We start from the raw sequence: 25,168 nt of genomic DNA on the forward strand, positions 1-25,168 counted from the left end.
ATCGGTTAAACAGGTAGCCTTTGGGCCTGGCTTAACCGGTGATCAAAATGAAGTCTTTTGAGGATCAATTCTATGACCAAAGGCTCTTTCTGATTCATATCAACTCATGGTACCAGCATTCAAGACAAGTCTAGGTGAATACATGTCATGGTTTGCTTTAATCCCCCAAGACAATCACTGTTCTAATTGGACCATACTGTCTGGGACCCAGGGAAATTGCACGTTGCTATGGTCTGGTTGGCATGGTGACATAAGATATGATGCAAATATGCATCTTGCAGAAGAAATTGTTTTAGAGTGGAATGACTAGACATATCTGATGACGATGGTGACAGAACACTTCATCAAATATTCTTGACCGGCCCCTCCCATAGGCTTAACGTTACCCTGGTTTACGTGATGACGCAAGATGTATATGAGCGCAAGCGGCGGATGGTTCTCTCTTTTACCGCCATAAGAGCGGAGTCTTTTGCTTTGGGACCGCTTCACTGCGTAGATTCACATAGTCAAGCCGCCAGCTAAAGGTAAGAGAATGACTTGAAATCACCTTAGCTTGGTCTTTAGCAATACAACAAAGTGGCGCATATATATATATATATTGTACTCCTAGATGGGTACGAATATGGGGTTGTTCTTATCGTCTTGAACTAAATATTTGCGTGGATGTAGTCGGGAAGAATAGGACGGTAGCGTGCCAGCTAACTAAGTCGGATGGCTAGTAGCAGCCATTGAGAGACGAGAGGCTCCACCATGATGCGTTAGCTAGCTAACGTTACATGCACGATGACGAAAATGGCTAATTTTCCGCCCTTTCGAGACGTTGTATTGTAAATACAAACGCCTTAATGTTAGTGACAAATCATCAGAATTTGCATCATTCAGTTATTGGTTTTATCGGATGTCGTGTCTTTTTAATTTAGACTTGACCTTATTTATTGACTAGTCTTATGGAGGGTAGTCAAGTGATGGGAGGGAGATGTGGTGGGTACAAGTTGTGTCTGATCACTGTTCGAGCTATACCGCTATTCAGGCTACACACTAAAATGGGACGCGTATGTCTCCGTCTTTTCACCTGACTTTTGACATGTTTGTAGTTTGCTGGCTAATTTCGATAGCCACATAGCTAGCTAATGGTTCTTATTTTGGTCTGTAATATTATTTGAGGGTTCCAATATTTGCCCAGCAGGTCACTTTGCCAATCAAATATGGACTGTCACTTGAGTACTTGCCCAATAAAAGTGCGTATGCCAAACTAACGTTAGCTAGGTAGCTGTAACTAGCTAATGTTAGTTGACTTGCTGGCGAAGTAGTTAGCTAGCTGGAAACATGCACAACCAGTTAGCTAACGTTAGCGCAAATGTATCCATTATAGTGCATGTGGTAGTTAACTAGCTAGATTCCACGGAATTGTGTCATTTGTACGTTTCAGTGGTAGGTTAGTTAAATGTATATGCTACTTCACAGCTAGCTAGCTGGCCGGCTTTCTTTGTGGGTGAGAGCCATTGCTCATAGCTTGCCTTGAGCATGCAACACGTGGTCGCTGGGTTTGAAAGGCTCGTTGAAGGGATGTATGTGTAACTACCATTGGGGGATTTCAGTCACTGAAGATCTGCTATTTTCACTTTTAGTGAAATGCATTGAACGACTCTCATACAATAATAATGTTTCACCTGATATCACATCTAAAGCTGCCTTTGTTTCTTCCAATGCTTATCAATGCAACATAACTATAAATGATTCGTTAGACATTCTAGCCACAGTTTCAGCTTGCTTTTGACTATAGCTAGACTGTATTTTTGACTACTACATCCTACCTGGCTGTGTTTTGTATGGCTAACTTTTGTCAAGAAATTAAGATGAACCAACTATTGTCGCAACCTATAGAATGGATATTGGTCCTGATGACTCCTGCTAAGGCGACATTACATTGTTTTGTTTGCGAGAAAAGGCCCTAATGGTATAAGTTAGAATTATTATTATTCATCTGCTACTCATTAACACATGCCATTTATGACTCATTCAATTTGAGTACTAATGACCCCTTTGTGAAACTGGCAATCAATTGATTGAAAGGTATTCCTGGAACTGTTGCTGAAACAAAACTCAGCTGACAGTGTTGGGCAACTATTTTAAGAGTAGTTTCCATGCTATCAATTACTTAACACTGGAAGTTTACTGCAAAATGCTAAGTTACTAGTTGAACAAAAATATATAAACACCTGTACAGTTTCGGCCCCATGTTTAATGAGCTGAAATAAAATATCCCAGAAATACACAAGGCTTATTTCACTCAAATACACATATTTGTTTACATCCCTGTTAGTAAGCATTTCTCCTTTGCCTAGATTTGTATCTATTTAGCTGGGCTAGACAGTTAACACATTCTTATTTACAATGACTGCCTTGGAACAGTGGGTTAACTGTTTAACTGTCTTGTTCAGGGGCAGAACCACCAGTTTTCTTTACCTTGTCAGCTCAGGGATTCTCTCTTGCAACCTTTCGGTTACTGGCCCAACGCTTTGGCCACCTGCTGCCCCAGGTAGCCTAGATAATCTATCCAACTGACAGGTGTCTTGTCAAGAAGCTGATTAAATGCGGGGGACAATAAAAGGCCACTAAAATGTGCAACACAATGCTATAGATGTTTCAAGTTGAGGGGGTGTGCAATTGGCATGCTGACTGCAGGAATGTCCACCAGAGCTGTTGCCAGAATTTACTGTTAATTTCTCTACCTTAAGCCACCTCATGGTCATTTTTAAAGAATTTGGAAGTATGTCCACCCACCCTCACAACAGCAGACCATGTAACCAGGCCAGCCCAGGAACTCCACATCTGGCTTCTTCACCTTCAGGATTGGATGAGACCTGGACAGCTGATGAAACTGAGTTATTCTGTCTGTAACATCCTTTTTGTGGGGGACAAACTCAATCTGATTGTCTGGGCCTGGCTCACCATGGCTGCACCCCTGTGAAATCCATAGATTAGGGCCTAATAATTTATTTCAATTGACTGATTTCCTTATGAACTGTAACGCAGCAAAATCGTTAATTGTTGCTTTTTTGTTCAGTATACATGTAGTTCACTAGTTCCCAACACTATCTCGAGTTATGATTCTAGTGCCCTCTGACAGTGGTGCGTTCTTTACACGTCGATGTATCAACATGTCTAAAGCATTAGTGGGATGCCTAGTTGACTGTTTCAGATGCAGTTTGGATCGTCCTTAATCTATTTCATCAGAGGAAATCCACTTTATCAATGTTAGACTGAAATGCAGTCATTGTGTCTGTATTTGAGTGGTGCTTTTGCTATTCTCAAGCTTTTTATGGCTATTAAGAGCTCTCACATTGGCTATTGGTGGGAACGTTTGATCTGTTCGCTGGCCAGACGTCGTCATGTGAATCTCATGGTGTTTTACAGGTCGATCCAAATGGTATTGGTTCACATTTTCAAAAATATAATTACGGTAGTGCAGTGTGTTTTGGAATTTCAATTACCAAAGTTTTGGCCTGGAATTATCCTCTTTTTGGTCCCTCTGCCTGGTAATCTCCCTTTCAGCTGCTTAACATTTGATTTATGGACAGCTTTTGTTGGCCTATTTAAACTGTGCAGGTGGGTGGTGGGCAGCCTGTGCGCTTCTTAACCAATGGGCACAGGCCATTAGGAACTTGAGGGAGAGAAGAGGAGCTGCTGAAAGATGGAGACAGTCGTGCATTTCAGACATTGCAGGCCAGGTCTACATCAGCACTGTTAACTGTTGCTAAGTTTCCTGACACTTATTAATTTTGTAGCACTTTTCTCCAACCAGTCCAGTAAACCTTCTATACTGATTTATCGCACAACAGCCTTGGTCTGCGATGAATTTGGCACTATAACATGTGATTTTGCCATACTTCACTCTCTAAGTACAGTGAAGGTTATGTAGTAAACATTGAAGGGGTCTTTTTCTCTCAAGTATCTTTCAATTGAGAGACTTTGCCTCCACATTGGCTTTGATTGAGCTGCTTGGAAATCTCTGCTGGAGACAGAGCTTGCCCAATAGAATATTAGTTTTCACTCATTCCATGGATTCAGAAATGATGTCTACCTGGCAGCTATTAAGATGTGGTATAATTTTGTAATTCGTCGAGTTCACCACATTTTGGGGATACCAGCCACTTTCTATTTAACTCACCACTTTTTAAAAGCCCATTTGAAGACCACCGTCAACCTAATACCACAGTGGTAAGGAGAGCCCTCCAGCAAATCATCGCCTAATGCCTTATGTCTTTGGAGGTTCGGTCACTGCTGTGGTTGCATCAGACACTGGTGTGAGGTGTCTGGCTCCTGTGTTTCTCCTGTGTACTAACCCTGTGGTAACCCTGGGGGTCTGGAGCCTAATTCAATGCCTAATGTGATGTGACTAATGGCTTTCAATTGTCAACCTTCATGTGATAGCCTCTATAACAGCCTGTATGGTCAAAGTGCAAGTCTGAGTGGGTCCAGCTGTGTACCTCTTCAATTGTGTCAAGGGTCACTGGCCCTGTGTGAAAGTCCTGTTGGACCGATGGGTGAACTACTAGCTGCGGTCTCTGCCCCTCTAGGATTAGGTGCTTTACATAGCTCCAGTCCCCTCTGCGCTCTCCTCCATGCCAGGAGGTCTATAGGGGGTACATGTCTAAACAGGGCCTTGCTTTGGTGCTGTTATCAGATGGCAGCCCCAGTGTCGCTGGCATCCAAAGCCCCAACCCATGGCACACTGCGGAGCACAGATTATCTCTGCCCAAACCAAATGAGATGGGCAAGAGGTTAAGATATGTAGGACGATTTAACTAAGGCTTATGTTACTTAATGCCTCAGCACAGCAAACAGGGCTGTCAGTGAGCTGGGCGCTTGGGAGTTCTTTCATGCACATTTCACTAACCAACATGACAGGGAGCCAAAAGCAGCCCTTTTTTGTTTTATCTGGGAGTGGGAGGAGAAACTGGGGTAGGATTACGGTTGGTGGCCATTTTGCTCTAAGCAAGCAGAGTGCTTGGAATCAGATGTTCAGCCCTCCTGTGGATGCTTTAGTTCACAAGCTCCTAATGTCAGTTTGCTACACACTGGGATGGAGATGTCCTCAACTGTATTGAATTTAAGGGTATGATATTATTTGCCTGTTGTAAAGACTATGTAATGCTAGTCTTGAAATAGGCACTAATGGACTTATTTACAATAAATACTATTTTCCCAGAAGCCCTTTGTTTATTGAACATAAACATATTTCCTGCTGTGAATTAACAATTGTGTCAAAAGTAGCATGTATCATACATTGTCTAACTCTCTTCCCTTCCCTCCAGCAGCATCACTCGAGACTTGGCTAAGATGGCAGACATGGACAAGTAAGTGCATCCTCTCCATTTGCTTGGCTGTGCAGCCTGAGTTCTGTGCAGCAAGGAAAGATACTTATTGCACAAGTGTCCTATACTAAAACAATCCCACCTCTGCATCGTTACCTAGGGCCTTATCAATTCAGATTGATTTCTTTACATATCTTGGTGTTAGCCTTTAAGTCCAATGTTCCTCGAGCCGAAAGGCTGATTAGCTGTGTTTGTTTGTGTCACACACGTGATGGTAGTTCGCAAAACAAGTACCCACTGGATATAATATAATTCTGCCAGGTCAGCATATGCTACTTTGTGGTTAGCATTTAATTTAGAATATTCTTGGGGAAGCCTTTCCCTGTATACTAGAGTACTTCTAATTATCATCATTGCTAACAGCTACAAAGTGGTAGATGCGCGAACCGCACATACTGAGAAGGGAAATTCTCATTGCCTTGAAGAAAGTTCAGATGCATTCTGTTCATGTCTTATGATAAACTTCTGCAAATTCATTTTCAATTAATTTAGTTGATTCCCATCTCATTTAAATAAATGTTTGAATTTTGGTGATTTCCCCTTATGTCTGCAGCCAAGCAGTCTGATTTGTTCACCCCAGACATCCATGTACCAAAAACTATTTAGATAATGGCACAGGAGTGTTGGGTGAAATCATGACATTAGTCCAATGCACATAGTTTAGGAATGCCATTATCAATTTGGCTTCTAGTAGCCGTCAAATATTAGACACTAGTGGGTGTATATATCAAGCGTCTGAGTAGTGTTTACATTTTAGAGCACAGTTAATATTAAAAACATGGGGTCCTGATCCTAGATCAGCACTCTTACTCTGAGATCCCTGGTCCATACGTCTGCAGAGCTGAGTCAGTCCTCTTCCCTGGTATCTGATGCAGAGGAGGATGGCCAGCTGTCGATCTCACTGTGGAGACGTTTCCTCGCTGGGCTGTGGCTGTTTACTCAGCCTGGGCTGCTTGGGATGCCATGACTGGGCTTGGGTTACGCCGGCTCCCTCCAGCCACTCAAAACACCTCCCTGAGTTTGAGTAATGGGCCTTGACCCTGGTCCAGCAGGCCTGTGGCTGTCGCAAACCACAGGGAACAGGCAGACAGTCAACTGTTTATCCCTTCATCTGCCTTATTATATATAGTCCTGACTGACTGCAGGAGTCTCTGGGTGAAGTTTTTCCTATATACAGGTCTAGCATCAACTTCCCTCACCCAATCTTAACCTTAACTTCTTTCGGATTGTCCCACCTCGACAACATCCGGTGAATTTGCAGAGCGCCAAATTCATGTTAAATTACTATAAATATTTAACTTTCATAAAATCACAAGTGCAATACGTCGAAATAAAGCTTAAATTGTTGTTAATCCAGCCACCATGTCAGATTCTTACACGGCTTTACAGCGAAAGTAAACCATTAGATTATCCGAGGACAGCGCCCGCATACCAACACATGAAAAACATTTCAACAAGGCGGGTGCGACAAAAGTCAGAAATAACGATATAATTCATGCCTTACCTTTGAAGATCTTCTGTTGGCACTCAAATGCCCCAGAAACATCACAAATGGTCCTTTTGTTTGATAATGTCGTTCTTTGTATCCCCAAAATGTTCATTTATTTGGTGCGTTTGATTCAGAAATACCCCGGTTCCAACTCGCCCAACATGTCTACACATTATCTAATAAATTACCTGTAATCTTGGTCCAAACATTTCAAACAACTTTCCTAATCCAACCTTAGATATCCAAAGACGTAAATAATAGATCAAATTTAAGACAGAATATAGTGTTCAATAGCGGATAAAAACAATGTGGGGTGAGCTCCAGTTCACGGTCGTCACACAAGAGTCCACTTAGCTTGACACTCACAGTGAACAGCACTACTTCATTTCTCAAAAGGAAAACCTCAACCAATTTCTCAAGACTGTTGACATCTAGTGGAAGCCATAAAAACTGCAACCAGGTTCCTCATAAATATAGTTTCATATAGAAAACAAATTGAAAACAGTGACCTCAATTTTTCCCTGGTGGTTTGTCCTTTGGGTTTCGCCTGCCAAATAATTTCTGTTATCGACACAGACATAAATTAAGAGTTTTCTAAAACTGTTAAAATTATCTTAATCTACCAATTGTATGCATGTCCTAGCTTCTGGGCCTGAGAACATGCAGTTTACTTTGGGCATGTTTTTCATGTGAAAATACTGCCCCTATCACAATGAAGTTAACCACTAGTGGGGGAGAAATGCAAAGCTGACCAAAGATCAGTGTCTAGGGGTAGCATCCTATTTTACTCCATGACTAACTGCAGGGCAGATGCTAGCATTGTAGCCTGACGCCACATGTTTGACGTTATGTTGATCAGGGGCTTATTCAGATACAAATGTAATTATTTTTGCACTGGTTCGGAACATGGTTCATGGATCAGTATGAACGGTGTTTAAATCCAGTGTTAGATGAAACTTCAGTGAGGCAGGGGAGCAGTATACCCTTTGGGCTGTGTCCCTGTTCACTCTCTGGGAACATTGCCTCCTAGTCTGTCAGAGGTACTGTGTGGAGGCCTCTATGTATTAGTATTGTCTGACACACCCCTCCTTTTGTATCGAAGTAATGATTAGAGTTGAGTTTCCTTTTTCTACACAATCGATATAATCACATACCGTCTAAACAGTACATTGCTTTTGTAAAATTCCATTCCTGAATAAGCTCCAGGTGTCTGTTTTGACTGATTTTTCTTGGTCTCTGTGTGTGTGCAGTAAGGACCAGGCTGAGCTGGACCCGGCAGATTGTTTGGAGGACGTGGAGGATGTGGAAGAGGAGGAGACTGGAGAGGACGTCAACAGCAAAGGTAAGGCTCAGCACCACCCGCCGAGGAAGAGACTGGGATTGTTAACCGTTAATGTCTGTGCCCACTGTGGATTTGACTTCAACTGAACAACCAACAGTGAAATCTGAATCAGTTTGACATGAGTGTCATGAGCCTCTGCTTGCTGGTCAGTTGTTAATGTTAGGTTGACAGCTGAATTAAAATCCTCTGTGTCCACACTGTCTAGGTTTGAAATCTGAATGTTTTTACCTGACCATGATTTTAAGAATCCTGCTTTGTTTAGAGGTTTAACTGGCAGTCCTTTGTAGACTGAATTAGATGTCTCTCTCTGCCCCAGGTATTTATAGCCCCGCAATGCTTATCGTCTCCCACCACAGTGATATGTCACAATGATCTCACACACTTGACAGAGGCTTTCATGCGGCCAGAGCCTAACAAATATCCTAATTATCGTCCGATATCTGTAATGACATTCGTCATCAGTAGAAACGTCCCTTGTCTAGAACAGATTCAGAACATTTTGCCGTCCCACTCATCCCTGTCCCCGCTCCGCTGCAGCACTTTGAGTTGTCACTCAGCTGAGGAGTTGGCCATTTCGTCCTTAACGGCACCCTATTCCCTCTATAGTGCACTACATTTGACTATAGACCCTGCTCAACAGTAAAGCACTTTAGGGAAATGGTGGGTATTGGGACGGGCACAGCAGGGCCCTCAAATCCAAGGCGTAAGGAGTTGAAGCGTGGTATAGGTAAATCAAGGCAGGGAGAGTATACCTGCTGATTATAAATTATGCAGCAGCCCTCTGACTTGTCCCATGGGCAAAGCATTTGTTATCCGCTTTGGAAATGTCTCGAACAGCTTTTAGGAATAAGTTTACTCCTGTAAGGTGGAAGGGAATACTTTGATTATAATGCTCCCTCTATGGGCTCGAGTCGAACCTGAGTCTTCAAGCAGAGGCTCGGACACTGTTTATCACGAAGCACATTTTTATCAGTCTTTCTCGGCTAGAAATGTCATTATTTTGGAACTGGTTCAGGGTTGGAAGAAACCGTATGCCCTTGCGGTCTCCCTGGTTCGTCTCTGGGAACATTGCATCCTAGTTTCTCAGATGTTCTGTGGAGGAAACACCGGGCTCTATCAATAGTGTGAAGTGACTTCCTTTCCTTGTGTCCTCTCATTCGTCTGCACCAATCTGAAGAGGCTTGACGGGTGGCAGCGTTTTGGCAGTAGCATTCTTCCACCTGTTCAATACTCAGATCGGTGAAGATGAAGGAAAGGAGACAAGTGAAGGGAGCAACCTGTTGACCAGCAACCCAGCCCTCTATTTGATTTAGATTTATTGTTGTAGCTTTGTCTGTCCTTAGTTGACCTGAAAATACTTGGAGTAGCCCCCCTAGAATTTCTTATGCAGAACTCCCTCCTTCTGTCAATGTATCTGTCCGTATGGTGTCTGATACTATGAATGGTTGTCTGTCTGATGGTAGTGCCTGGCTTTGTCCGTCTCCCCTCAGCTCGTCAGCTCACCGTGCAGATGATGCAGAACCCACAGATTCTGGCCGCGTTGCAGGAGAGGCTGGACGGGCTGGTGGGCTCGCCGTCAGGATACATGGAGAGGTGAGAACCCCCAACCAGGAGAGACACAGGCTTCAGCCATACAGATTCTGGATGGAGACAGTCCTTTTTCAATGGGTGTTATCGGTTGGATGGACAACAGATTGTCCATCAGAAAACCCCACTCTGTTTTGGGTCCTGTATGTACTCGTCCAAAATAGTTGACTTGAGGTGACGGACAGTGGCTGAATGCATCAACAATTTCCTCAGTGTTCCTGTGACTGGCCACGGCCTGACTCTGTCCCACTCTGCAGCTCTGGGGGACTAGCCTAGTTATGCAGCCCTGCTTTAGATGTTAAGGTCACAACAGAATTTCTTCTCACTGAGGTAGTGGTCTTGTTATTTATATATAATACTTTCAAAACTTCCATTCTTGGCATGCATGCTTTGTACCTGTGTATGTATGTATGTTATGGAGGGATAACAAGGCCAGTGTTATGTCTTCGGTGCCAGAATGTTCCTTGTCTTCTGGTTCTGTCCTCAATTCGCTGGTACATCCCTGTGACATGTCTGTGGAAATTGAGTACTGGTAGTTTAGGCTGACTCTAACCTACACCCAAAACCTATTTTTGAAGGTGCTAGAGGGAAACCGGAACGTTTCTGCACACTCCGTTGCTCTGATTTAAGGTCGACTGACCAAAACTTCAGCGACTATTTATAGTATAGGTTGACAAAATGATGCAATAAAGGTTCATCCTCTGGTTCTCGCATCCTTGAGGTAATCACTTATCTGTGCGTGATTGGGTATGCGAAGGTAATGCTTTTCATTCAGGGATTTCTTCAAGGAAGGTTGCCTAGTTACATTATTCAAAGAAGGCCACTGCTACAGTGATGAGAAGCTGCTGCATTCCCTTTAAAGCAATGTCCCATAACTGTAGTCCTCTAGGTCTGCTCTGTGCTGGGTTGTCCTTTAGTATGCAAATGATTTGGCCATGGTGAGTTGGAGTTGACTCCTTGGCCAATGACTTCACGAAAGCGCTATGGCACACAGACACGATGCCTCGGCACTAGGTGTTCTGGACCCAGTTGTGTACCTCTTGTTTTGGTGTTGCAGTGAAATGTGTTTTTAAAAGTGGTCTCCGCATCAGTCTCAAACCAGCGTCCTAAAATGTGAACCGATGCCCTATGTATCATTCTCGAGTAGCGTTGCTGATCTAGGATCAGGTCTCCCTGTCCATGTATTCTTATTCCTTATCTAAAAGGCAAAACGGATCCAAAATCAGCACTCCTACTCAGACGCTTGATACATACCCCTGATCTGACCCAATGCAGATGGTATAATGGCTCCTCCTTCCACCATTCCACGCGCTTCATATGATGAAACAAATCTGTAGGTTGTCCAATCAAAAACACACTTTTTGACCAATGGGTAACATGTTAATTGTGGTCCTAACCTTGTCTATCATAACCTGTTGAAGTTATTTTAGTTTATAGGGTGGCCAGAGTTAGGGTGACTAAATCAATGGAAGCCCAAGGGTAAAACCTTGGAATCGCACTCAGCTGTGTAAGAATTAAGGCTACATGAGTACTTGACAGGCTCACTTTCCCATTGAACTTGCAATCTTCTCAAATCCACAGGACATAAAACAATGGAGGTAAGATCGATGTTGAGACATGACATGTAGTATTTTAGTATACTCTTATTTGAAGTGTCAACAGAGCTCTGAGTACAAAACATTAAGAACACCTGTGCTTTCCATGACAGCCTGACAAGGTGACACTTGGTGCCAGGCGCACTGGTTTGTCAAGAACTGCAACGCTGCTGGGTTTTTTACACCATTTGTGTATCGGCGATGGTCCACCACCTGAAAGACATCCAACCAACTTGACGACTGTGAGAAGCATTGGCGTCAATATGGGTCAGCATCCCTGTGGAATGCTTTCCACGCCTGACTTTCTGAATGTGATACGTTATAAAAAGACCCCACACAAGGATTCAGAACATGAAGAATAATTTGTCTTGGTACAATGTATTTTATAACATAGGGGACATCTTATCACCACCAAAGATGTTTTCACCCACTGGGAAAGAGTGGGTGGACACCCTAAAATCTGTGTAGAAACATGCCTTTTTTAAACTGCTCTTGGCATGGGATTCTTGGCCCAATGTCGTACCAAAGCATTGCCGCGCGGGATATTCTGCCATCTTGATTAATGGAAGTGGCTGTGGTTTTTCTGTCCTCAACAGATTAATTGTGCCCTCCTCACAATTGGAGCGTGTGGCTGTGATGAGCGCGCACTTCTGCATTTTTTTTGTTTAGTTATCGTGGATCTGGTCCCTTAATGTTTTTTTTTCCTGTCAGTGGATGCCAGTACTTCAGATCTCCTAGCGTCCCCTCAGTGGGGTGCTGTGCCAGAGGGGCTTGGCTGTGGTTGCGTAACGCCAGGGCTGAGGTGACCAGGCCATTACGTAAAACGTCGTTTTTCCAATGTCAGTGGAAGTAGTCCTCTACTTCCTGGTCCTATGGTTGAATTCCTAGCGGAGGAAACTAGGTCCTGCAGTCATTCTCCCCGGCACTGTGTTGCTCTGCATAAAAGCGTCTGTATGCATAGGTCTGCATGCGTAAGTGTTTGTCTTTCGTTGATGTTTATTCCCGTTGTCAGAGTTGGGGCTCCAGTGTCTTGTTATATACACCACCATCTTTGGACAGTCAAGATGTACTCTTTCACCGTGTGGAATTCTGACGGTTTTCTCTCCCCGTGTCCAGCTTACCAAAGGTAGTGAAGAGACGGGTCAACGCCCTAAAGAACCTACAAGTGAAATGCGCCCACATTGAGGCCAAGTTCTACGAAGAGGTCCATGAACTGGAGAGAAAGTACGCCGCTCTCTACCAACCCTCTTCGACAAGGTAGGAACACCCCTGTTATGTTCCTTGTATCAATATGATCTCCCATTCATTGTACCTTATAACTAAGCTGCATTTGACTGGGCACTTTGCTTGGATTGTTTTCATTGGTGCAAACCTTAGTAAAATGAGCCACTTTTTGACCAAATCCAGTTCGGTCCCTCCATGTTTCGTCCCAAAACGATATTTGCTGTGACCGGACTCCGTGGGCGGGGTTTCCAAAGAACATAATTTCCAATTCACACGCATATTAATTCACTTGTGAAATAGTACAAATGTTAGCACCCACCAAATTGTTGTTATTAATGAATACACCCCAGTATTCTCAATCTAGTGTTGATCAGTCACTCCTCTGCCCATATGTGGTTCCTGCTGCTTTTACCCCCTGTCCCCTCTTTGAGCGGACTGGGATTTAGCAGAATCCTCTGACTAAAGAGCTGCAGCCTGTTCCAGGGATGCAGATGGAGCTGAGAAAATGGGGGTGGGGTCAAGCTGGGATGCTCACACATGCAGACGGTGTGACCAAACTGCTGTCTTGTGTAAATAATGCGCTGGCTTGGCACCTCAGCCCCTAGTCCATTATCTTGGTTTAAACACATGACTGTTCTGGGCTTTTGTTAAATGTTTTGCTCTGGCCTCCTGGCTGTTGGCTTTACAGGGACTGACTGTTTTCCTCCCCTCTCTCCCTCCAGCGAAGTGACATAGTTAAAGCAGCCTATGAGCCCACAGAGGAGGAGTGTGAGTGGAAGGCTGATGAGGAGGAAGAGTTGACAGTAAGTAAGCAGGTACAGGTGACTCCATGCCTGCATGTCTTATCTAACCTGGGGACCTCTACTGTCTGGTGCCTCAGCAGGTCTTATTAATCTAACCTGGTGACCTCTACTGTCTGGTGCCTCAGCAGGTCTTATTAATCTAACCTGGGGACCTCTACTGTCTGGTGCCTCAGCAGGTCTTATTAATCTAACCTGGGGACCTCTACTGTCTGGTGCCTCAGCGGGTCTTATTAATCTAACCCGGGGACCTCTACTGTCTGTGCGTCAGCAGGTCTTATTAATCTAACCTGGGGACCTCTACTGTCTGGTGCTAACCTGGGGACCTCTACTGTCTGGTGCTAACCTGGGGACCTCTACTGTCTGGTGCCTCAGCGGGTCTTATTAATCTAGCCTGGGGACCTCTACTGTCTGGTGCCTCAGCGGGTCTAATTAATCTAACCTGGGGACCTCTACTGGTGCCTCAGCGGGTCTTATTAATCTAACCTGGGGACCTCTCCTGTCTGGTGCCTCAGCGGGTCTTATTAATCTAACCTGGGGACCTCTACCTGTCTGGTGCCTCAGCAGGTCTTATTAATCTAACCTGGGGACCTCTACCTGTCTGGTGCCTCAGCGGGTCTTATTAATCTAACCTGGGGACCTCTACCTGTCTGGTCATGATGACAGGACCAGGAGGGTGTACCCATGATTGTCTTATTGGTTTCTGACTGTTTTGGTTCCAGTAATGGTGGATGTGCTAGATGTGCATTATATATAGACTATTTAGAGGTTTTAACCAGGGACTCGTGTATCTTTTCTGTTTATAGGCATCTGTGAAATGGTGCATTAAATCCCCTTTTTTGTTGATCTTCCTCCTGCCTGTTTCTTCCAGGAGGAGATGAAGGAGAAGGCCAAGGTGGAAGAGGAGAAGAAGGATGAGGAGAAGGAGGACCCCAAAGGCGTTCCCGAGTTCTGGCTAACGGTTTTCAAGAACGTTGACTTGCTTAGCGACATGGTGCAGGTAGGTGGGCAGAGTGTTGGAGGGAGTGGAGGACTGTCAGCAGGAAAAGAGACTAGAGCAGTAGAGGAAAGTAGGTCAGCTGCTGCAGCTCCCTAAATATGAGGCTTCATCACCACCTACAGGCTTGATGAGGCAACTTCACCCCTAAAAATAGATGTTGTGTACATACAGCACACTTGTAGTCCTGGACAAGCCCTCAATGAGTTGAAGCAGGTGACTTTGTCCCGGGCTACAGCAAGAAGGTGATGTTTTGGGGGTGGGATTGGGAAACACAGATCTTAATTGCGCTCTTATCAGAGTGACTTCGTCAGTGTATTTGAGGTAGGTGAGACCACATCACAGGTATTAAACGTTCCTCAATGAACAGCTGTCGGCTAAATCGGTACTGTAAGAAAAGAGAAGTTGGTGTTTGTGCCAGAAAGACCAGTACAACGATAAAGTGTTTCTGTCTAGATACCATACCAATGTTCAAGCTGCTGTTCATGTTTTACAGGAACATGATGAACCCATCCTCAAGCAATTACAAGATGTCAAAGTCAAATTCTCTGACCCTGGCCAGCCCATGGTAGGTCTGTGCACCGCACTGCTCTGCTGATGCAATTCTCTACCGTTCTATCAATGTATTGAAAGCCAATGTATCTTGGGTATTCCCACTGTTCCCCATATTCAACTCTCTCTTGCTCTTTTTCTCCAGAGCTTTTCTTTAGAATTTAACTTTGAGCCCAATGAGTTCTTCACAAACACTTTGTTGACAAAACCTACAAGATGAGGTCTGAGCCTGATGAGAACGACCCCTTCTCCTTGATGGGCCTGAGATCATGGGCTGCACAGGGTAAGACGCTCTGTCAAACTGCTCCTTGTCGTCCCATAGAGATCTTAATCCTATGGCGCATCCTTAGTAAACCCCTAGTTGCTCATCGTAGCCTCTGGGACAAGGAAGGATGCTAGATCAAACTAGAGATCCAAAGCTGAGAGTCTTGTCCGTGTCTCTTGGTTATTTCAGCTCTGGGACAGTCATTGCAGGCACTAACGCTGGAGTGTAAGGGTCATGTCAGTAGATGGAGTTTATAAAAAATTCTCTCCTTTTAAATTAATATATGATACTCAGGTTTATGCACCCTTCTGTTGTCTGCTTGTTTGGTCAGTTACAACAGAATGCCTTCTTTTAACACCAAGACATGGGCGAGGAATGACCCGGTTTGTCAAAAGTGGTCCTTTCTAACAATGCAGCATGTTCACGGGGTTCTATTAAAACCTTTGGCTTATCTTAACCTTTAGGGCTCAAAGCAACATCTACACTGTAGTCATTGGTTGGCGTGTTTAGTCCTGCGTCTGGTCTCCTGGTAACCCTGGTGTCCACCGCCCGCCCCACAGTTGTACGATCGACTGACGAAGGGCAAGAACATCACCCTGAAGACGATCAAGAAGAAGCAGAAGCACAAGGGGCGTGGCACAGTCAGGACGGTCACCAAGACAGTCCCCAATGACTCTTTCTTCAACTTCTTCACCCCGCCTGATGTCCCTGAAAGTGGAGATATGGTAAGTAAATGCTTTCCGTAGTCTACTGCAGTGCTTGAAGTGGACTGAAGTGAGGTCAGGTATTTATTTTTGTTGCCATAACTCAGTATTTCTCTTTATGCAATATAATTTTGCCGTAACTCGAGCAGTAGAACATTTTGGCTGTGTTCCATTCAACCACTGGTACAGTGTGGTCTTTCGATTAAAGTTGGTGTGGCCGAATGGTGAGTCTCGTAGCTCTGACTGACGTGCCGGTGACTCTTGCCCCTCCAGGACGAGGACACTGAGGCTGTCCTCGCCGCTGACTTTGAGATCGGCCACTTCATCCGCGAGCGTATCGTCCCCAGGGCTGTGCTGTACTTCACGGGGGAGGCCATCGAGGATGACGATGATGATGTGAGTACCCACCACAGCCTGTGTGTAATGGCCTCATCCCTGTCCTAGACCTCTGAACCAAGCCACTGGCCTTCACATGTGTTCCTAACACTGGTGTCCCCTCTTGTTGCAGTACGATGAGGAGGGAGAGGAGGCTGATGACGAGGTAAGGCCTTAGCTAACTAGGTCTCTTCACCTGGTCCTCACTAACCCACTCCTGTTATTGACCTTAGCCGTGGTCCTCACTAACCCACTCCTGTTATTGACCTTAGCCGTGGTCCTCACTAACCCACTCCTGTTATTGACCTTAGCCGTGGTCCTCACTAACCCACTCCTGTTATTGACCTTAGCCGTGGTCCTCACTAACCCACTCCTGTTATTGACCTTAGCCGTGGTCCTCACTAACCCACTCCTGTTATTGACCTTAGCCGTGGTCCTCACTAACCCACTCCTGTTATTGACCTTAGCCCTGGTCCTCACTAACCCACTCCTGTTATTGACCTTAGCCCTGGTCCTCACTAACCCACTCCTGTTATTGACCTTAGCCCTGGTCCTCACTAACCCACTCCTGTTATTGACCTTAGCCCTGGTCCTCACTAACCCACTCCTGTTATTGACCTTAGCCCTGGTCCTCACTAACCCACTCCTGTTATTGACCTTAGCCGTGGTCCTCACTAACCCACTCCTGTTATTGACCTTAGCCCTGGTCCTCACTAACCCACTCCTGTTATTGACCTTAGCCCTGGTCCTCACTAACCCACTCCTGTTATTGACCTTAGCCGTGGTCCTCACTAACCCACTCCTGTTATTGACCTTAGCCGTGGTCCTCACTAACCCACTCCTGTTATTGACCTTAGCCGTGGTCCTCACTAACCCACTCTTGTTATTGACCTTAGCCCTGGTCCTCACTAACCCACCCTGTTATTGACCTTAGCCCTGGTCCTCACTAACCCACTCCTGACCTTAGCCCTGGTCCTCACTAACCCACTCCTGTTATTGACCTTAGCCCTGGTCCTCACTAACCCACTCCTGTTATTGACCTTAGCCCTGGTCCTCACTAACCCACTCCTGTTATTGACCTTAGCCCTGGTCCTCACTAACCCACTCCTGTTATTGACCTTAGCCCTGGTCCTCAGCCCTGGTCCTAACCCACTCCTGTTATTGACCTTAGCTAGTTTGTCTGTCTCAGTGTTTAACAGTTTCCTCTTGTGTTCTCCTAGGAGGGTGAGGAGGAGGGAGAGGAGGAGAATGACCCTGACTATGACCCCAAGGTGGGTAGGAGAGCTTACTGTTGATGTTGTCATGACCTAATGTGAGACCAACGATCAGAAGTATCAGACTTCAACATACAGAATTGAATGTGTACCGCTACTCCAAATGCATCATGAACACCAGCCGCCATGATGGATTTTTCTGTCTATATACTACTGCATCCCACGTCGCCTCAGAACACACAGCCTTCGGAACCGTTTCCCTGTCCCCTTGCCTCTTGTGTAAGGGCTGGATTCCCAGACGCACATTAAGCCTTGTCCTGGACTATAAAGCAGTCTACATTTGTGTTTTGGTACACCAACGTACATTTTATTTCCAGTGGCACGCTGCATTGGCCTTGCAGCACTGTTGCAGTGCTTTCTGTGTGGTGATACGTTGGATTTGTGGAATGTATGTTAGATGGCTTGACAGAACTGGTAGCAGAAGGTGAATTTTGGAACTTTTGTTACATCAAAATGATGCTGCATAACATTTTGCTCAATGATGTTATCGGTGTGATCGAGGCGTTAGTCCAGGACTCGTCTCATTCTGTGTCCTGGAAACTTCTAGAATGAGAGTGATAGTAAAGAGTGGTGTTTCGAAATGGTCTCAAAATATCACTTCAAGAACATAATCAAATACCCTTTGTGAGCGTCTGGTCATGGGGAATGTGTTTTCCCACGTTTTCTTTTCAATGGAATGCCTTGAAAGCATGTTTCTACTTGCTGTCTACATCCTTGCTAAACTGAGACTGCATGGAAATTGGAATCGGATACTAAATCAATTCAGGTTTTGACTTTTAGTTTCATAGCTCTGCATGCCAAAGCTTTATTTGATTTTGTTTGGGTGAATGGGAACAGTACTTCTCTTTGCTGTATAAAGCCTCTTGAATTCTGTATTCTGCCTATTTTTTGCCTTTAATTCATTAATGTTCATCTCCAATCACTTGGCACCTTTTGTCAGCTATACTCTTTAAATTTTTCCTCACTAGGTTTAAGTGATGTCTGTAGAAAATAACCCTCTCCTGGTAGGTACAGCTTGTGAATTGTCAGCTTACTGCACCCCGCCTCCCTCCTGCACCTTTTCATTTTGACACCTCCATTCCTCAATCTCCTTGCACCCCCCTTCCACCTGCACTTACAACTAACATAGTGGCTTTTTTCTTTTTCCCTTTAACTGTAGTGGGTGATGCGTTTGAGTTCTCTTCTGTATGTTGAAGCCAGTTAAACTTTCCTCCAATTTGACCCTATTTGTCTTTATACAAAAAAATTGTGGCACCAATATTTCCATTTGTTTGGAGAAGAATAGATCGTTTGCCACACCTGTTTTGTGGATTTTTATGTTTTTGAGTCTTAAGCCATCGCTCTGTTCATTCTCTCATTCTTCACTTTTGTACTCCAGAGACTGTAGTCTACATCTGGAAGGATGCTTGTTAATTGTCTTTCTCCCATTGGACATGCCTGAATTGTCTGCGTGGCGTGAATCCAAACTTCCACTTCAGTTGTATTTTCACTTGGTCTCCCACTGACATCGATGCACGACTAAGTGAAAGTTTGACTAGAGTTGAAGTTCAGCTTCACCCTCTGTCCTGGAGAGCTGTTGACCCCTGTAGGTCTGTTTATGGCCCTCTCCCTGCATTGCTGCCAATAGACTTCATTAGTTTTCCTCCCCTGTGAAAGAAAGGCATCTGTAGGATATCAGTGGTGCACCCCCTCCCCATTACTGTTATGAGCACTACGGGTTAGTGCATTTACACTATGGAGGTTCTATGCAGCAGTAGTGAAGGCTCTCAAAGTAGTTATTATACAGTTATGTTTGAATATTCACCTCCACATTCCCATCTCCATTGGTGTCTTTGGACCTTGAATTTGGGTGGTATGGGTAGTAATTCACCCCCAACACTGGTCAGTTGCATACTGTAAGAACATACTAGTATGGATTGTTATTGGGTCACTGTTCAGGAATCTCTAGCCTAAGTGCCAGGATGACATTGCCCTATACCCTGTCAATGTTTGTCTCAAATGGACATAGAAAAATGTCTGAAGCATAAACGTGTGTGAGAGGGTGATTAGTGTGTTATGTTCGGATCTCAGTTCAGCTCTAACGCCCTCTCTTTTGGTCTCTTGCAGAAGGACGCAAATCCCCCAGCCGAGTGCAAGCAGCAGTGAAGGCTGTGGCTTTGAGGATCAACTGCACTGTAACAGCTTCTCAAATAAAACACTTACTTACGCCTTATAATGTTTTGTATTTTTCTTGGTAGAAATAAAAAATAAAGGGTTTCAAGATTTTTGTTACAAAAACCTCCTAATATAATGTGAGCAGTGGCTCGATATGCATAGTATTTTACTAGACCCCCACCCCCCCTGTACAAATAGTTAGAATGCCACAAACTCCCTGAAAGCATGATCTTGTTTCTCTCACTGCTAAACTAGTTTGGGTTCTTGTGAAGTTTTTGTTGTATTGCTCTTGGACAACAGCTGTGGTTAGACTGCATTGAGGCAGGTGATGAGAAAGTCAACCTATTCCTTTTCCCTCGCGCTACTTAAGTTACCGGTCAGATCAGGTTGTGAGTTGGAATTTGTTGTCATTGTATTAGTGGGCTGGGCCTAGAGCACGGCCAGAGCAAAACACTGCATTTAGTCATGGCTAATGAAATACTTTGAATCGCTGTGTACATTGGTCACTCAAGCATGCCATTTAGAGCAGGGAAAGTGGTTATTGGCCACTGGTTTGGGCTGAATCAAGTTGTCAATCTAAAACATTCCAGTTTGCAGACTGACAGGCATTGGATGTTTTGAATGCTCTCTTGGGATGAATATTACCTCGACTACATGGTCTGATTTGTTAAAGAAACAGAACCATGTGTTAGCTGCTAAATTTAATGAGCCGAGTCTGCAACGTATTGGTTTCCATTAAATAATTACTGTTCTTTCTGAATTTTAATTTGCGTTAAGGGAATGTTTTTCCTCCAACACGCAGCTTGGTCTTGTCCAGTCACTCCTTAACATTCCAGATGATTTGACGGGACAGTTCCAAGGTTTCGCCAGCAGGGGGCACCCCATGCCCAATCTGCTTCAGGCTCTTGTTAGGCCTACAGTTTACTTGTCTTTTTCTATAGCACTTTGTACTACTTAGTCATGTATCAGTGGTGTCCTCTATGGTTGGCTGTCGGTCCAGTAGCCCTTGTGCAAATCGAAGTGAGCAGTACTTTGGAGGTGGCCGTGTCATACGATGCCCTATGGGCTTTCTCCTGCGCCATGAAACATTTCCCTGTAATACATGATTCTCCCAAGTGCATTACTCTTTAATTTGGGAATCCCACTTGACTTGTGTACTCTGATAGCAATAGGTTCGCAACGGGTTCCTTTCGGAGGAAAAAACGACCAAATTCAGGCTTGTGTTGGCATGTGGTTGTGGCTTTTGAGCCTTGTAACTCTCGAGGTTAAGCTCGTGCGGTCTGGTCCCTGAGCATACGGCTAATTTATCACTGTGAAGGAAAGGTGGCAATGAGTTCTGGTGGAAGTCCTGTCTGACTGCCCTCTGTAGCCAACCCCACCCAGCAGGTCACACTGAAGCATGTAAGAGCAATACTTAGTCAGGGAATGGAAATAAAAGGAAGTAGCTTAAGCCCACCCACCTTGTCCTTTAGTGGAAACAGTCATGTCGGTGTATGTTGGGTGGTGGCGCCCTCGCTGCTGCCTCTAGTGGAGCTATAGGGAGTACTGCTGCAGTCAGATTACGTCTGGACTGTTCTAGGGACGACTGGATTCTGTCTGACTCCTTGAGCAGCTGTTGTCAAAGCTAAATGCTATGCTACAAATACTAAATGTACTCAATAACTGTATGTATATTCATGAATAAATTGGTTAAATGTGTTTTGCGTTTGTTCCTTGTCTCTACAGTGTCTCTTCAACATGAGCTGCTTGATATTTAAACACTGAGCTCTAACATTTGTGTAGCTCATTGAGGTGACCAGTTCATTTGTCATATGTACAGACTACAGTAGGTGTAGTGGACTGATTACAAGTTCTCTATTAAATCTATTAAAATTTGACCGTTGGTACACACTGAACTGAGTGAAGAACCCAGCAGTGTTGCAGTTGACACTCAAACTAGTGCACCTACTACCATAGCCCGCTGAAAGGCAGTTAAATATTTTGTCTTACACATTCACACTGTCTCAAGGCTTAATCTTTTTACCTGTGTCCTCCCCTTAATCTACACTGATTTAAGTGACATCAGTAAGGGATCATAGCGTTTATCTGGTCAGTCTGTCATGGAAAGAGCAGGTGTTAATGTATCATACTCTGTATATTGAACAAAAATATAAAAGCAACAATTTTAGAGTTCATAGGACATCAGTAAATTGAAATAGTCATTAGGCCCTACTATGGATCTCACATGACTGGGCAATGGTGCAGCCATGGGTGGGCCTGGGGGTGTATTGGACCACCCACTGGTGAGACAATCTGAGTTAGTTTTACCCCACAAAGGGGATTTATTACAAACATAAATACTCCTCAGCACCCCTTTCCCTCAGACGATCCCGCAGGTGAAGAAGCCAGATGTGCAGGTCCTGGGCTGATGTGGTTACACAACGTCTGTGAGGCCAGTTGGACGTACTGCCAAATTCTGTAAAATTACGACGGTAGAGAAATGGACATACAGCTCTGTTGGACATTCATGCAGTCAGCATGACAATTGCACGATCCCTCAACTTGAGGCATCTGTGGCTGTGACAGAACTGCACATTTGGGGGCCTTTTATTGCCCCAGCACAAGGTGCTGATCATGCCGTTTAATCAGCTTCTTGATATGCTACACCTGTCAGGTGGATTTCATTTTCTTGGCAAAGGAGAAATGTTCATTAGCAGGGATGTAAACAAATTTGTTCACAACATTTGAGAGAAATCAGCTTTTTGTGTGTATGGAACATTTCTGGGTTATTTTATTTCAGCTAATGAAACATGGGACCAACACTAGTTTTGTGTTTATATTTTTGTTCAGCACATATACATATACATACACAGTATCTACGGTCTCACCACTGAAATGAAGGGCCAGATGACAGAGCTCAACGGAAGTGCCCATTTATTGTTTTCTCGTGGAGAGGTGAGAGCCAAGCGTTCTACAGATTGTTTTCTCGTGGAGAGGTGAGAGCCAAGTGTTCTACAGATTGTTTTCTCGTGGAGAGGTGAGAGCCAAGCGTTCTACAGATTGTTTTCTCGTGGAGAGGTGAGAGCCAAGCGTTCTACAGATTGTATTCTCGTGGAGAGGTGAGAGCCAAGCGTTCTACAGATTGTATTCTCGTGGAGAGGTGAGAGCCAAGCGTTCTACAGATTGTTTTCTCGTGGAGAGGTGAGAGCCAAGCGTTCTACAGATTGTATTCTCGTGGAGAGGTGAGAGCCAAGCGTTCTACAGATTGTTTTCTCGTGGAGAGGTGAGAGCCAAGCGTTCTACAGATTGTTTTCTCTTGGAGAGGTGAGAGCCAAGCGTTCTACAGATTGTTTTCTCGTGGAGAGGTGAGAGCCAAGCGTTCTACAGATTGTATTCTCGTGGAGAGGTGAGAGCCAAGCGTTCTACAGATTGTTTTCTCGTGGAGAGGTGAGAGCCAAGCGTTCTACAGATTGTTTTCTCGTGGAGAGGTGAGAGCCAAGCGTTCTACAGATTGTTTTCTCGTGGAGAGGTGAGAGCCAAGTGTTCTACAGATTGTTTTCTCGTGGAGAGGTGAGAGCCAAGTGTTCTACAGATTGTTTTCTCGTGGAGAGGTGAGAGCCAAGCGTTCTACAGATTGTATTCTCGTGGAGAGGTGAGAGCCAAGCGTTCTACAGATTGTTTTCTCGTGGAGAGGTGAGAGCCAAGTGTTCTACAGATTGTTTTCTCGTGGAGAGGTGAGAGCCAAGCGTTCTACAGATTGTTTTTCGTGGAGAGGTGAGAGCCAAGCGTTCTACAGATTGTATTCTCGTGGAAGGTGAGAGCCAAGCGTTCTACAGATTGTTTTTCGTGGAGAGGTGAGAGCCAAGCGTTCTACAGATTGTATTCTCGTGGAGAGGTGAGAGCCAAGCATTCTACAGATTGTTTTTCGTGGAGAGGTGAGAAAGCGTTCTACAGATTGTTTTTCGTGGAGAGGTGAGAGCCAAGCGTTCTACAGATTGTTTTCTCGTGGAGAGGTGAGAGCCAAGCATTCTACAGGTTGTATGAAACATGTCACAAATACATTATGCTACTTCCTGCCTTCAGAAAGTATTCATACCACTTGGCTTATTCCACATGTCCTGTTAGCCTGAATTAAAAGTAGATTAAATAGTTTCTCTCACCCATCTACACAATATCCCATAATGACAAAGTGAAAACATGTCTGTAGACATTTTTGCAAATGTATTGAAAATGAAATACAGAAATATTGAATTTACATAAGTATTCACGCTCCTTTGCTATGACATTAAATTGAGCTCAGATGCATCCAATTTCCTTTGATCATCCTTGAGATGTCACCACAACTTGATTGGAGTTCACCTGTGGCCAATTAAATCGTTTGACATGATTTAGAAAGAAACCTGAAACACACCTGTCTATAGAAGGTCCCACAGTTGACAGTGCATCAGAGCAGAAACTATACCATGCCGACCAATGATCTGTCTGTAGATCTCTGAGATGGAATTGTGATGAGGAATATATCTGGGGAAGAGTATAAAACAATTTCTAGAGTGTTGAATGTTTCCAAGAGGAAAGTGGTCTCCATAATTAGGAAATTGCAAAAAATGTGGAACTACCCAGACTGTCTAGAGCTGGCTGCCCGACCAAACTGAGCATGGTGGGGCAAGAAAGACCTTGGTCAGTGGAGGTGACCAAAAATCCAATGACCACTCTGACCTTAAACTGTGGCAAAGATTTACTTTCCAACAGGACAGTGACCACAATCATACAGCCAAAGTAATGCTGAAACGGCTTCAGAACAGGAATGTGAAAGTCCTTGAGTGGCCCAGACTTGTATCCCGTTGAAAATCTGTGGAAAGACTTGAAGATTGCTGTTCAATGCCACCCCTATCTAGTTCAAGAGCTTGTGAAAATCTGCAAGGAAGAATGGGAGAAAATCCCCAAATCCAGATGTGCAAGCTGGTACAGACATACCCAAGACAACTGAAATCTGGAATCGCTGCCAAAGGTGCTTCTGCATTACAAAGTATTGACTTGGGGGTGTGAATACTTATGTAAATGCAATATTTCTGTAGGTCATTATTAATAAATGTATTTGCTAAAAACATGTTTTCACTTTGTCAATATGGGGTATTGTGTGGAGATGGGTGAGGGGAAAATATACATTTCATCCATTTTGAATTCAGCTGTAACACAACATGTGGATTAAGTCGAGGGGTGGGAGAACTTTCTGAAGGCATTGTATACTTGACTCAAGAAATTCACTCGCCTTGAGTTCTTAATTCAATTGTATAGGCCCATTTGATTTCCAAAATACTATCAATATATCATTGATCCTCGCTGCACTGTGCTGGAGAGGCCCTCTGACACATGAGTTCTCTTTCCGCTGGATGTCACTCAGGGGCGGTCCACAAGCTCGAGAAACCCCAATCAAACTGTGCGTATCAGTCACA

At 44.4% G+C, this 25,168-nt stretch overlaps 1 long non-coding RNA gene, 2 other non-coding genes and 1 pseudogene across 5 annotated transcripts; 3 read left to right on the plus strand and 1 right to left on the minus strand.

Annotated features, from left to right (window-relative positions):
- Positions 1-436: 436 nt before the first annotated feature.
- LOC118379089 (nucleosome assembly protein 1-like 1) lies at positions 437-21,434 on the plus strand (annotated as a pseudogene).
- Positions 10,164-10,298, plus strand: LOC127924313 (small nucleolar RNA SNORA57). Its single transcript, XR_008117642.1, has one exon. It is a non-coding gene; the product is annotated as a small nucleolar RNA SNORA57 (small nucleolar RNA).
- On the plus strand, positions 15,303-15,431 carry LOC127924314 (small nucleolar RNA SNORA14). The gene has a single exon (XR_008117643.1). It is a non-coding gene; the product is annotated as a small nucleolar RNA SNORA14 (small nucleolar RNA).
- On the minus strand, positions 16,481-17,590 carry LOC127924310 (uncharacterized). 3 transcript variants are annotated; one of them, XR_008117614.1, is made up of 3 exons: positions 17,475-17,590; positions 17,005-17,082; positions 16,481-16,965 (listed from the first exon to the last, which is right to left on the minus strand). It is a non-coding gene; the product is annotated as an uncharacterized LOC127924310 (long non-coding RNA). The 3 variants fall into 3 exon arrangements; XR_008117613.1 differs by lacking the exon at positions 17,475-17,590 and adding an exon at positions 17,271-17,432; XR_008117615.1 differs by lacking the exon at positions 17,475-17,590 and adding an exon at positions 17,238-17,265.
- Positions 21,435-25,168: the final 3,734 nt, after the last annotated feature.

Source organism: Oncorhynchus keta, unplaced genomic scaffold (genome assembly GCF_023373465.1).
Source record: "Oncorhynchus keta strain PuntledgeMale-10-30-2019 unplaced genomic scaffold, Oket_V2 Un_contig_3942_pilon_pilon, whole genome shotgun sequence".
Taxonomy (NCBI): Eukaryota; Metazoa; Chordata; class Actinopteri; order Salmoniformes; family Salmonidae; genus Oncorhynchus; species Oncorhynchus keta.